The 14,979-nt window shown below is 35.4% G+C and overlaps 1 protein-coding gene across 1 annotated transcript in view; it reads left to right on the top strand.

Annotated features, from left to right (window-relative positions):
* Nucleotides 1-14,979, top strand: part of LOC129575285 (omega-amidase NIT2-like) — a 311,296-nt gene that overhangs the window by 25,723 nt on the left and 270,594 nt on the right. The window lies entirely within an intron of this gene.

The raw sequence follows: 14,979 nt of genomic DNA, 5'->3' as shown, positions 1-14,979 counted from the left end.
GATTGAAATATGATTGATTTGCATAATTTACCTCGGATCACACCGTAATCCCCTAAAAAACATTTCGATTGAACTTTTTGGTTGCGACTTTTGTCAAGATTAAGTTGGTTAATGTATAATAAGTCAATCAAATTACCTACATCGTTTGTGTCAAAATAGATCGAAAATGTAAGAGACAGAAAATTATGAATGAAATTCGATTAAAGTTGTCGGTTGCGCAAAGTTTCGAGTGAACTTGACTCAAGTGATATTTTCGAAAGATTTGTTACAATGAGTGAAACTGATTCGGTACTCGCGCTCACTCATTCTCTCTCTGTCTCAACTTTTTTCCTTGCTCGCATTCAACATGTTTTCATAATGAAGTGCATATAGTGCGCTAATAGGATAACTTCATTTCACACATTTCTGAGCAAATTCACGTTGTGTGGCGGTTTTTTTCTGCGTTCATTGTGAGTTGTAACCATAGTTCACATCGTTCGAGTGTTCTTATCCATAATATCTAATGGAACCGCAGCATAACTCAATGCAATGTGAGTATTTGCTTTTGTTCAACATTCTCGCACCACCCTTTTTTCAAACCAGGTGTGGTGACGGTAATTTTATGTGAAGCTCATTCAAATTGAATGGAGTTTTCCTAGTAATTCTTCTTCTCTCGTTTCGTTGACAAAACTGCTATTTCCTCTGTTGTTCTGCAAAACGACTGAACACAAATTGCATGCGATTCCATTCAGCTCATCCGAAATGGTGAGTGCACCAAATGCACAAGCACTTTCAAAAGCGAACAGTAAATTTCCGCAACGAATTATTGCAAGTAATACCACATCGATTACGAACACGCACACGGAAGCGCTTCAAAATGATCACGATAAAAATAAGCATTTTTATCAACTCTATCGTAAAATTGACCGAAAAAAGCGCTGTTGAAATTGTTATGTGCAGAGGGTCGTAACGAAGGAAAGGAAGTATCATATTCAAGATTTATCCGTTTGTTACGGGAACGTTTTTATTTATTATTTGTAGTCGTGAAATTTTTACCGCTATGATGAGCAAGTTTTTTCTGAAACAGTTGAATTCAGTCAATAACATTTTGGAATGAAAAAATCAAAAAAAATGCATGCAAAATTTGTTGTAGTTGTGTATCATTTAGTTTACTCCACGTGAAATTTTTGGTTTAATGTTGGTTTTTTAACACAGTTTTCGTTTCATGTTTATGCCTATCGAATACGATTTCCTTAAGATTTCCAAATGCAGGTGGGATTTGATCGATATTGTCATAATCATTAAAGTATTTCATTCAGCATTCCATAATTGGAGCTATTAGTTGTCCACGTTTTTGATACCGTCAAACGTTCCGGAAAATATTGTGTCAATTTGCCTGAGTTCGAAGCAATTTCTACAACATCGAGAAAACGGACAGATAGAAATCTTTTCGCTAGATTGAAACCGGAAATTAGTTCATGTCTACTAATTCCCCTTATTCGCACCGATTCTGTCATGGAAAACGGACCCACGCCTATCGATGAATCATAGGCGTGATACGAAAAGTCAAAGTCTTCAAGCGTCGTAATAATTTGAGTATTTTTCTATGATGGCTTCTCTCAGAAGCTAAAACTCCGAAAGATTCGTAAGTAATCTCAGTTGGACGCGAGACGACGTTGGCGAATTATCCACGACTATCGCTACGCCGTTTGCTTCGTTTATGTTTGTTTCACTATACAATGCATTGATTACGAGTGCTCACGACGAATGCGAACAAATAAATAGAACAATATTTTGACTTTAAGTTAAGTGCCCCAAATCAATCGATTTGTCTTTATCAGTAGCGAATGTGGACATGTCCTTTTAACAGATAAAGAGAAAGGTATATGTGTGTAGAGACATATTAATAAGAGATATATTATAACTTAAAATTATCCCAAGGTGAAGAACCTTCACTGCAGGTGATGAGGGGAGAAGCGATTTTGGTCAATGATATCAATAATTGGGACAGAAATGAATTTATTATGTAACACTATTTTCATTGAAATTATCTGTTCATTTTTAATTTGATACTATGAACTTTCGTGAAATTGAGAGCGTCTTGCAGACTTTGCACTGCAGAGAGCGGTGAAAATAAATATAGAATATTGAAAGACGAAAAACGTGCCAACAACTTTTTACTATGAAAATTCCTGATGAAACTATTGCCAAAAGGCACGCGCAGTACATACAGTCAGACCACACGCTCTATATTGACCATGTTTTTGTTTTAAACCTTCATTTTGATACGCCACTAACATAATTTACACTCAAATTTATACACTTTGTGTATAAAAACGCCATTTAAGGTGCTGCCACCTTGCGTCGTATATAAGTCGTATGCAATTGATGTTGAGAAAAAGAAGTAGACATTCTATTCATTTACATTGCAATAATGGCAATCAGTAGAGATGGTGCTCATGTGCCGATCACATCACTGTTACAACCCTTCGACTATTGCCACACATTTTCACCGCATTTCATGAAGATGTCCACATTTTAACCTGAGGTTCAATTTTCGATACACAAAATTCAAAGAAAGAACTGCGCATCTTGTGTAAATTTTCGGATAAGAGAAAACTCAAACAAAGATAAAGCCAAATGGTATTTGCCCCAACTTGGAAGCTAAATTGCATGCTTTTTATTGTTGTGTTGTATCTTTTTTTCTTCTCTTCTTGTGAACTTTGTGAATGAATATTGAAAAACATAAACTTCTCTTTACCTTTGCCGATGTGTCTCTCCCGTTTGATGAAAACGAACACTGAAAGCGATTCTAATAACAAATCCCGAAACAAAAACTGCTCAAATGGAAGCGCTCTGTATTCAATCTTCTGTGTCGTAATCGCTTAAAAATTGAAGTCAATACGAAATCGATCCATTGAAATGGTGCATTCCATTTTGACCCATTCATTTACCGTTGACAGAATTGATGCGAAATGTTCTCTGCTGGTTTCCCATAATATGTGAATGAGGTCTTCGATGACACGAGTGCATTTTTCACTATGAATACGAGCTCTGTTCTATACACACACACACGTTTGATTTATTCGGACGAGGAAAGTTCATTATTCTTTTTTCCATCAATTTTCTCCCCGAACGATTCAAAGCATTCGAATCGAATGAAAGAAAAGTGAATATCATTAGGAATTGATTGAAATTAATTATACGCGTTGTTCTACTTGCAATTCCGGCATCATCATCTAATTAATTTCGATGAATCTTTATTTACGACCAGTGGCGTAACGCCACGCATATGCATCGATTCAATTAAATTTGTAACACCAACACACATTAGGTAAATTTATATGATCCAATGATTTTCAAGCAAATATTTTCACGTATATAAAAGTTGGCACTTCCAAAACGTTTGCAATGGCTTTTGCAGCGAACTTGGACATTTTTGGGGCGGAATGATGCGAACGATTTCCCAATGATGGAAAATATTTGCAGACATTGTAATCGTATTAACAAACAAAAATCGACACCTTTTGCCGTTCGCACATATCCATTAAAATTCACATCTTTTACATAATTCAGTGCAAACAAATGCAAAATTTACAGGAAGATCAGACGCACATTTTCAACCTTTGATGGGATTAAACCACACAAACAGTCGACTTACTTACTTGGCATTTAATGTAGCAGCTACGTTCTGAGATACAGTCAATATGCTTTAGTACTCAACTTCAACTCTCTTCATGATTCAGTACATCGTTTTGGCTTATTTTAATTCGAATTTCATAGTGTTCCTTCTAGAAATTTTATCGAAGCTTTCGATTTTTAATTGGAAAGTGTCCATTATTGTTTACTTAATTTATTAACGATATTTCTAAGATTTCCAGATGATTCAAGTAGGATTAAGTAGGGGAAGGTGGGGAAATTCGGAACACACATCGAAATAATTTAATAACATTTTTCCAAATTCTAAAGTGGTACGACTCAGTAAATGTAAAAACCTAACTTTTGGTCCTTGCCGCTTGTTGAAATTCGCATCGGTTGAAAAAATTTACGCTGTTGGCAGAAAATCCTTTTGCGATTTTGGTGAAAAATTGAAAAAAAATTGGTGGGGAAATTCGGAAAACTTCATAAATGGATAGAAAACTGAAACAATTTTGATGCAAAACGTTTATGGAAACCAAGTCACTCAGTTGTATGTAACTGTATGTAGTGATACACAACAAAAACTGGCTAAGTTGATTGAAATCATGCGTTTTGTATGGAGACAATCACGTTTAGTTATTCTTTCAGTCAGTCGACTAATTTGGGACATTTTGACTAAGAGTGATTTGTGATTAAAGTTAACTGCAGTTGCTTATTTTGTTCGAGACAATCACTTTTAGTCAGTCAAAATGTCCCAAATTAATCGACTGAATAGTCAGTCAAAAATTTTCCACACGGGAAACTAGGAAATGACAGAAGAATTAATTTTAATGAGGAAAAAGTTCAAAAATAGCGATTGTTATTAGTCGGATTTGTAATTGTTGCCTGTGAAACAGCTACCAATTATTTTGGTGCATTTCAAGTAGACAGCTCGATCGCATGAATCGCAATGAGTAATTTGTCAAAATTTTGCATGAGATATAATAAATATGCATAAAAAAGCGATATCAACTTGAAAAGTATTAAAAATCACTTGATCAATTTTTCGTATATAGGGCGTTCCGGAATTCCCCACTCACTAAGGTTCACAACATAATCGTGTTTCAGTCACTCAATGAATTTTTATGCAAAATTCCTCTTGTGAGTCGAAATATTAATGGTATACGATAATTATAAACATATTCATTAGAGTTGATTCTTCAAAAAATGTTGTGGAATCGATGCAGACAGGCAATCTCAATATTAGATTTTCATGACTTGATTTCATGTCGATGTCGCATAGAGCTAACAGTACGTACACACTCGTCGAGTGAAATTTGAGGTTTTGTTTAGAGAAAACGATGACAGTTGTTCACATGTCTCGCATCTCAACTATTCATTTGCGGTGAAATTTGGCGGTGTTCCGAATTTCCCCACGTTCCGAATTACCCCACCTTCCCCTACTTAATTAGTTTGATTAAAAAGAAAAATATTTTTTTTAAATATCTTTTTTCATTGAAAAAACGTTTTTTAGCAACAACAAAAAAACTTAGTCTGGTATCAATCAAAAATTCTTTTGAAAAAGATTGATTTTTTTCAGGAAATGAAATAAAAATTTATCATCGAGTGAACATGGTGTTGAGTCGTTGTGCACTTCTCCAGAATAATTGGAATTCAATTTTCAAAGCATGACTGACAATTCGGCATCGAAAGCTAGTATGAAAATCACCAAATTTTGCTGAACATAAACTGAACGAAGAGAAAGTGGAAAATTTTCCTTCGTTCCGCCGTTAATTAGGAGACGTACATACACTGTCTGATACTAATTACAATCGAAAGGTACCGTGCACTTTTATCCGAATCATCTAATTTCGTTTGAATAAATCGAAAATTAGAGGTGATTGATGAATGGGTCATTGAGTGAATGTGTGTTCTATGTAATCAGAGTGTCTGCAATTAGTTCCGTTTAACGTGTAGCAAACGGTGTTACCAGATATAGAGATTGTTCGACTCCGTTCATTCACAGAAGCTTGTTTGATGTTGTAATTCGTCGAATTGTATTTCGAGTGAAAAAAAAAATTGCCAACGACTTAAAATGCTACAATTGCAGAAAATATTCAAAACGAAAATCGAATTTATGCTCTGGATTCATTGAATTCATACATGAGGTACTTAGTGCAAAGGGCTGCAATATTAATGAAGGTAGAATACGAATTATATAAATTTTCCAAGCCGTTGAATCGATGTTTGCTTACCATTTCGCCATTAAACTCTTGTGATATTTATGTGTGTTGTTGGAGCGAAGGAATAAAATGCGCGCTGATGAAATTTCACATATCGAATATCAAAGGGTGGAATTTACCGCTTGTTTCAAAGGTCGGTGAATATAAATTTGCTTCATGTTTCTCTGCATCAAACGACGACCCAAATGAAATTACGATGCAAAAATCTGTCTTCAATCAGCAGTTCCAATGAATTTCGAACGATGAAAAGTTGCAGATAAGCTCAGAAAAGAGCGTAGAACATGATTCGGTTAAAAACGCTTTTTACCTGCCCCATGCCAACGGTCACGTGCATTTTCATTCCACCCGTTTTAATAATTCGATATATGTGAACATATGTTTTTTTTTTCATTACATAGAAAATACTGGATGGCCACATTTCTTTCTCGTGTTCATTTGCATGGCAAAATCAAAGTCAACGGTTGATGCTGCTGTTGTTGAACTCTCGAATTAAGCGATTTTTCAACTAGATCAAGTTTTGCTAATGCAAAACCTCGATTCACTTCAATCCATTCGGGTAGAAAGAATTCTATGCCTTTGTTCTCTCTCTCTACCTCTTTCTCTGTCTCGTTTTAAGCCGGAATGTAATGATTTTTGTGCGATTTGTTAGCTTCTTTGCTTCTCTTGCAGTTTTCAACAACGCATTATTATCAACGGATTGGATATTTCCATAGATAATACTAAATTGACACGGTGTTTTCCTGGAAAGTGACTGAAATAGTCGGTAAAATCTATTAACATCATTCATTAGCCAATGCGGTTCGAAACTTTTGCAGGTTTTATGGAAAAAATGTCTATACACACAGAGAAAAATGAGGCTACGTTCAACACCACAGAACATTGCAAAGTGTCAAAATGCAACAGTATTTGTGAAAATCATAACAAATGTTCAGATTAGTATTTGTATGGAACGCACCCAAATTCGTACTATATTGACAGCCAAACATTTGTTGCGATTTTCACAAATACTGTTGTAAAATGCCAAAATTATGTTTTTGTATTGGTGAAACCATGTTGGATTTCTCTCTGTGCAAAATCAGTCATAAAATTTTTCTGAATTTTCATTATAAATCTATATATATATAAAACTCATTGTGCGTGTGTCCTATTTTTTTTTATTTTCATGATTTTTCAATTCTTGGTTTTAATGGTGAATATGTCGTTAGAATTCTCGCGGCTTAAATAGCAGATTCACATATCAGTTTTGATTTTCGAATTAAATTTTCAAAAGTTTGAAGAAACAATTTTTTTAATTGTTTTTCGATACAACGTACATTAATGTGGATTGATGGCAATGAAATATTGGTTTTGGAACAGAGTTGAACATGGACACCATCTCGGTCCATCATGGTCATGTTAACACGACTTAACACCAATTCACATATGAAAAAAATGCGTGTAAAATCAACTCCAGAAAAAGGAGCAACTTTCCCAGAAAATCGTCTTTGCTTTGAAAAAACAAGTATGGAACATACGAAATGATACAGACTAACATTCATAACTGAATTTTGTTTTTTACGTCAAATTGTATCGTCATCTCACTGAAATGTTTAGTTTTCTTATTCATCTTTCTTGATTGAAAAAAAACTAACTGAACGGAAGAGAAACCGAACTGGCGCCCAAGCCGAGCGAAGCGAGGCGAGGAAGCTAGTTATAAATAAAATTCATTCGGATGAATAAAAGATTTCCTTTTCTGGTTAAAAAAAAGTCAACTAAAATTGTCGGTCATTTTTCCTCTATAAGAAATGGTGAATTCTCGATTAACTCGGAAGCCTTCCAATTTGGTCACGGTTTCTTCGAAAAACTCCTTTATTCGTCACTTTTATTCAAACGAAGCCGAACATTTCATAAATTATCCTAAAATTTAAAATGTTTCATCTCAGATGTTGGTCCCTTTAAAACCAAAGGTTAAAGCACACACACACACGACAAAATCCGGAATATTATTCCTCATCGGTTGTGTTTTGGTGTTTCGTGAAAGCTGAATCAGCCAATTAGCTTGTTGTCCCCAGTTTTCCGACGGGCATGCTGGACCGATTTTACCATAAAATGAAAGTTCCTTCCGTTTATAGGCCTCGAATTCGTATCCTTTCACATCACATCACACTTCTCAATCGAATCTCATGAAACATTCAAACGGGCAATTTGGTAGTTCGTTGCGTGTGTCTAAGTCTTTGGAGGTCATACGCGCAATCGAATGATAGAAACGGCTCTGTAATTTCACTCGACTCTCCACTTAATGTACCATTTGAAATTTCAATAAAAAAAAACCCGACTCAGTTATTAAAATTTGAATAGTCCAGAGGCGGCCACCATACAGACAATCAAATATGGCACGTAACTGTCTTACTGCTCACTTCATAACTGCCGACAATTTCCAATGGAATCAACGCGTGGGCTTCGGCATTTTATTTTATTTTTCCTCTCATATTTTGCAATTGCGTTTAATATTTATAATTTTTTTCCCCTTCTTCTTCTTTCGTTCATGTTGATTAAACGACATTATTTTGTCTGCTGTTCGTGTATCACTTGTGCATACTGATTATATGAAATGCTTACAGGTCATTCATTATTAAAAAGAGACTCGCAATCTAATAAGCCGAGAGAGAGAGAGAGAGAGAGAGAGAGAAAGAAAGAGAAACAACCAACCAAAACTTTTAGAAAAAGCTGTTTGAATAGTATGGAAACGCATTTGATGCTTATGAAATTATCCCGGTTATTTCATTTGACCATTTAAGCGTAAACATGCTAAGCTTTAAGTAAAACTCTTTCGATGAAAACGGTGCGATTATTACGTGAAATAGAGCAAAGGCGCGCTGAGAAGAGTTCGACAGATGAAGCGGCAGAGAGAAAAAGACAGAGAAAAAAGACGAGAGGAAGAGACAGTGAGAAAGAGAAGGCTTGAAACAATGAAAAGTGAGAGAGACAATGATATAAAAATTTACTAGAAAAAAGCTTTGAAACGTTTGGCAAGTGTCATCTTTAATCATTGTCTGAAAGTAAAATTCGCCTTCTTCTTCCTGTTTTCGTCTCCAGAGGAAAATGACTTCCTTTATCTCTTTCAATTCCTCTTCCTTCGCTATGCATACTGAAAACAGTTGTCCGTAAAATTCTAGCTAATAACCGCTTGGTAATTAAATTCTAAAGCTTCTGGCGTTTGCAATGCACCCGGCGCACCGCATAAATTTCCATGAAAAAGGATAGCAATTCGCATGGAATAAATGGTCATATGTGCGTTTCGTCATGGTCATAGCCATGGATAAACCTGTATTTATTAGGAAATCGTTACGTGATGCAGGCTTTATTTTTTTTTTCTGTAAAAGCGCTTCTTCACATGAACGCATGTGGCGCTTTCAATGTAATAATTTTCATATGAATCCATTTTTTCCAATGAATTTTTCCCTTCTGGTAGCCGTGTAGTTTTTACACACACACACACACACACAAGAATATTCCACGTTGCATAATTGAGTTTTGATATGTAACAAAATCTAAATTGATCATGATGATATGGTCATTGGTCAAGGTAACCACACGATAGCAACAAAAAAGAATTTGTGCCTTTTTAAATCAACTCGATCCGTTTTTTTTTTATTTTAAAAACATCCGTTGATTTCGTGTGTGGAAAACTGAAGCGATGACATGCAAGTCGAAATATTCGGCGTCAGTATGATGACAAATGGATGATTGCATATTGTAATAATGAGAATTGATTATGAGGTGGTGTTTTATGTCAATTATTTCGTTGAAATGCAGCGATACGCTTGATAACAGTGCAGCGGCAAAAACGAATTAAGTCATTGCTTACCCCATTTTCATCACTCAATTTCAACGAAACAAGCCATTTTCATGAAATTTTTCGCGAAAAAATGATTCATAATTAATATTGATTTACAGAAGCAAAGATATTGATCAATGACATATGACAAATATTTCATATCACTCAAATATTCGACAATTCGACCGAAAATAGCATCACAACAAAATTTGATGCATAATTTACGGGATGAATCTCAAACATAAATCGGGCGATTTTGGCACAAGATGGGCAATTATGACGGTTATCATGTAGTATAAAAGCGATAAAATGTGCACTGTGCAGGCACATAAGTGCGGCGTGGTTCAGTAAAAGTGGAAGCCATGAGTAAACATTGTTTGCTAAACAATGACGAAAAATATAAAATGGTGATAGATGGGAAAGAGATTGGAAGAGAAAGGTTCAAATGAAAGAGTCGACTGAAGTCAGGTAAAGAATTGGATAAAAAGCTGCTACAGAAAGAGAATCGGGAAAAATTAAAAAGAGAGAAAAAGAGGGAAACCGTGCAAGAATGCAAGGGAAAGAGAAACAGAATGTCGCGAACGGGAAAGAGAAAGACAAGAAAGTAAAGCGAGAGAGAGAGAGAGAGAGAGAAAGAGAGTGAGTAAGCAGCTAAAACATGGCCGAGTGCTACGACCACGACGATGCTCTTTAAAATGTACATTCTATATTGATCTAAAAGAATGGTAAGGCGTGTTAAAGATCGGAGAAAGAATTCAAAGTTCATAACATGAATGAATGAATGAAATGAAACAAAGTAATTGAATGAATGAATGAATGAATGAATGAAAGCTGCTATTCCGGCCCTTTTCACAGGCAAAGTCATTATTAGATCCGGAATTCGAAACGGATGAAAGCAGGTGATTTCGAATATTTATTGGGATATTTCAATAAAATAATGCTAAAAATACTCGACCTACAAAATACGATTGATCCGGTGTTCGGCCATAAAAGTATACAAAATGGCTTGAATGGTTTCCGTTGTAGCCATAAGCGCGTCGACATTTTGCGTGAATAATAAATGAGCCAATTGGAAAAAGCAAAAATTGTAGGGAAAAAGTTGTTTTGAATGGGTAAACGGGGATATGTTCATAAAAGGCACTTAAAAAAATACTTATTAGTCGAATTTTATAATTGACATAAATGTGTATGAGACGTGCGTTAATGTTGTTCAGACTGAGGAAAATAGGTTTGAAAAATTTCCATCAATTTGGAAATGAAATTGAGAAGAATGTGTCAAATTTTTGGGCTAATATTTGAAGTTTCAAACTGAAACTTTCAATCAATCAGGGAACTTAAAACGCAATAGATTCAAATGTTGTGTAGTTCAGCAATGCAAAATTGGTCCGCGATTCTTTTTTGTTTGTCAATCGATCGGTGGATTGCCTTCGAAACTTATCAGGCTGATCGATAAAATGGAAGCGTGAAATTTTATGCTTTAGTTGAAAGCATCATAAAATATTGTTTGTCATTTGAGGTAACGCCATTGAGTGTATGAATTTTCATTTTATGTGACGCCAATAGACACAGGAAAAACGCGTATATCTAGATATTAAATCCATTAGGCGGCCTCTTTATTTTCAATGAACCGCAATTTTATAACCGACAATAAAGTCGATAAATTATTATCGAAGCGTGAGCAAATGAGCAGACTGCAAAATATGAAAACAAGAGCAGCGAAAGAAAACGACATTTGACTAAAGTAATCAAGTGGAAATGGGTGATAAGACAACTTTTGTGGTTAATTTGATTGCGACATAGACTCTTCATCATCGACCGTGTGTCATTTTCTAAGCCAAAACGTATTTGAAGCCTTTTTGCGTTGAACATTGAATGCTAATTTATTGTCGACGTCATTTGTCGAACTATCGAACGCATCAATTGCGTAAGCAAATCAATTGTGTCGAGTGTCGAGTGGTTTTTCGTGGGAAATAAGCGTTTCAATACGTTGTTGGTGGTCTTACTAATAACTCTTTACCAAATACATTAATTTGATCGAGTTGTAACTACAACTACACATTGAAGAATGCAGAAAATTTATCATATTGAAGTTGCATTTGAAATCGATGGAAATTGATGTTTCAACCATCCATCAATGATAATGAAGATCAATGTTGAGGTTTTGATTGGAATCTAACAATCCAATTTCGTAGCTGTTTAAGGAGATGTTAAAGCTCAATTCCAATCGGAATCCTCTTGTTTTTACCGCAACTGAAGATGAATCATATAATTCACGGGCTGGTCCACTGTCTAGCCACAATTGATGGACTTAAATTCATTTTTTGAACGGTCTTTAAAATTTCAATCGAAATACGTCGAGCTAAAATTTCATAAAACATTTGACCAAGAATCAACGATAGAGAAACCACCCAGTTCATTGGGAAAGACGGAATAAAGAAGCCAAAATGCTAATCCGGATTATGGCCGAGGAAAAGCGATGAAATTAGATTTATTGATGTTCATCTTTTGCATGTGTCCGTTCGCTTGGTTGCGTTTGCCAAAATCTCATTTGTCTGCGGTCTGTAATTTGTCGGGTGGCCACCAAAAAGCCAAAATACATAGTGAATGCTAGACACCAAGGAAAATTATGGGATGTAAAAGCGTGTTGCGGCAAAGGTGTCTGTAAATGTATGGTAATTTTTTGAGATTTCCACACATTTCCGAGTAAAGCTCAAAGCTTTTCGAAAATTTCACCCAGTTGTTATGCATGAACATCAAACGCACGCCCGCCAAAAATTATGACCGAATTCATTGGAATACGAATTTGATGAATAGTTTAAAATTATCTATAAAATTACATATTTTCACTCAATTTTAATTATATCCAATTGTTTTCAACACGCTACGCAAAACGTTCAATTCACTACATGCGCTTGAGTTAACAACAGAGACTAATTGATGACGCTGATAATGCTTGCCATGGGATGAAAGTGAAAGTAAAAGTGAAATCGAATGATAAAATGCAAAGAATGTTGAATTGGATTCGAATGTCGATTCCAACGGTTACGGAAAAATTCGGTTTTCAATGAAATGTTGTCAACAGTCCCTTTGGAGCACACAAAAACCTAGACTATTTCGAGCTGTTTTTGCTCGAAATGGTCACTGCTTCTCGTCAGCCATCCCCATGTGTTTCGTAACCGCGTCCTTTGTTGGTTTTTATTCTAACCTGCCGCATCCAAAGAATATCTGTCGACCCAAAGTAAAATGTGTGGCAAACGATACGCGCTCATGCCATCATTGAATGTCTTCCACCAACAATAAACATGATAATTTGGCCTCGCTCCTCAATATTCTAAGTTAGTCAAATTAATTTATTATAGCACTCTCTTTTGCTCTCACTCTCGCTCTGTCGCTATTTTGGTATGAAAATAATTAGGTGTTTTTAGTCATGGAGAATATTTTGGTGGCAATGTGGCTATTAAACGTTATTACGTCGCTTGTCTTCCATTCGACCAAAAATCTTGATGACGAAATCACAAATTGCAGCCGTCAAGCAAATGTGATGATACTCTTGCTCTTGCTCTCGATGATACCCGGTTTTGTTTCAACAATTTCAACAAACAAAGAAGGGTTGAGTCAAAAACCAAACAATAATAGGACCCACACACACATCACACTCAAAATACGTACAACAAAAGTCAGAGTGTGAATGCCTTGGTAATTGTATACGAACGAGCGTGTTAAAAAGCTTCCCACATCAAGGAACAAATGTGCCATCGTTCTTTTGCAGTTGAACAGAGTGGGAAACAGAGAGAGAAGGAGGTAGAATGAAAACACTTAATCACTCAATTCATAAATGATCCCCACTTGAGATTACTGACGCAATAGCCTATTGAACTACTGGAACACTGATAGACAAATGAGCATTTACTGTGACTAAATAGCTCTCAACACTATAAGGCTGTGGCTCATTCTTTTCCGTCATCTGTTGACACATTTCCGCTCATCTTGATGATTGAAAACTAAAAATTGGCGATTGAAAAACTTACATTTCACGAGAAAACAGAACAATCTATTTTCTGTATTTCCTTTTAAGAAATTCGAACTGAGCTACCGCTATCGTCTTGTCTATTTTAAGACACCTTTAAAACTTTGACGATCTTGCCGTGTCTTGGCAAACTCGATTCCATTTAGAAAAATGGCAAAAATTCGATTTGTCGCATTTTTTCAATTAAATTATTGTTTGGCAATGCAAATGTATGAATTGACAACCACTCCTGGTTGGTGATATTTATTTTTCGATCCAAAATGTGATTTGCTTCATTATCATGACTTATGGTTGTGTCCAAAAAATATTTTCTTCAAAAACGTTAAAACGATCAATTTAGTTCTTCCTATTCTATGAATGATAACAACAAATTCTTATCACATGCCGGTTAATAGCAGAAAAAATCAAAATCACCAGATTATGTTGAGATACTTTCAAACTTTGCTCAACGATCGTACCATTTGGTGTTTGAAAAAATGGGGAAACGAATCCACAGTTAATTCAGAAAAATATTTTATATAAATTCAGCAGATTATTCCAAGCACAAACCATAAATTTTGAACAACTTGAACCGTAAGCTGGGCTGGAATTCTAAGTCATTCCACCAAAATCGTTCGGAATTATTTTTTTTCGTACATAAGACCATATTGGAGTGAAAGAGAGAGATTCCACTATTTTTCAGCATTCCACCGGAATTATTTCTCACACATTTCACTCTTCCTTGAATTATCGGAATAATTCCGGTGGAATGCTGAAAAATAGTGGAATCTCTCTCTTTCACTCCAATATGGTCTTATGTACGAAAAAAATAATTTCGAACGATTTCGGTGGAATTCTTCGAATTCCAGCCCTGTTATCATGTTTCTTTGTTGCAATGAACCCCAATGGAATCGAATTCCCATATGCAAAATCGATACTGATTTTACCGAATCCAAATTTCTTTATAGGTCGTTTTATGCAAAGAATCTGAAACAAATTTGTCTGCGATAAAAGTCTGTGTGAGTTGTCGTCACACTTTAGTTGAATAACCAACGAAAACAAAAAGTGGATGTTTAATTGGATCCATTACATTTGCTGTATTTTAGTTTTTACAAAAGTTAATTTAATTTATTTAAAAGATTTGGCCCTCCCGTTGCTGGTAACAATGCAAGTGCACGTATTGCATGTGTTTCATAAGGATTTTTCACAATATCAATGACAACATTATACAGGACCTTGGAAAGTAAAAAGCTTGTTTCATCCACTTTCTCTCTCTCTCTCTCTCTCTCTCTCTCTCTCTCTCTCTCTCTCTCTCT

This window comes from Sitodiplosis mosellana, unplaced genomic scaffold (genome assembly GCF_009176505.1).
Source record: "Sitodiplosis mosellana isolate CC-2019 unplaced genomic scaffold, AAFC_SMos_1.0 Smas_scaffold_6166, whole genome shotgun sequence".
NCBI classification, from domain to species: Eukaryota; Metazoa; Arthropoda; class Insecta; order Diptera; family Cecidomyiidae; genus Sitodiplosis; species Sitodiplosis mosellana.
This window is presented reverse-complemented; position numbering and strand designations above follow the sequence as displayed.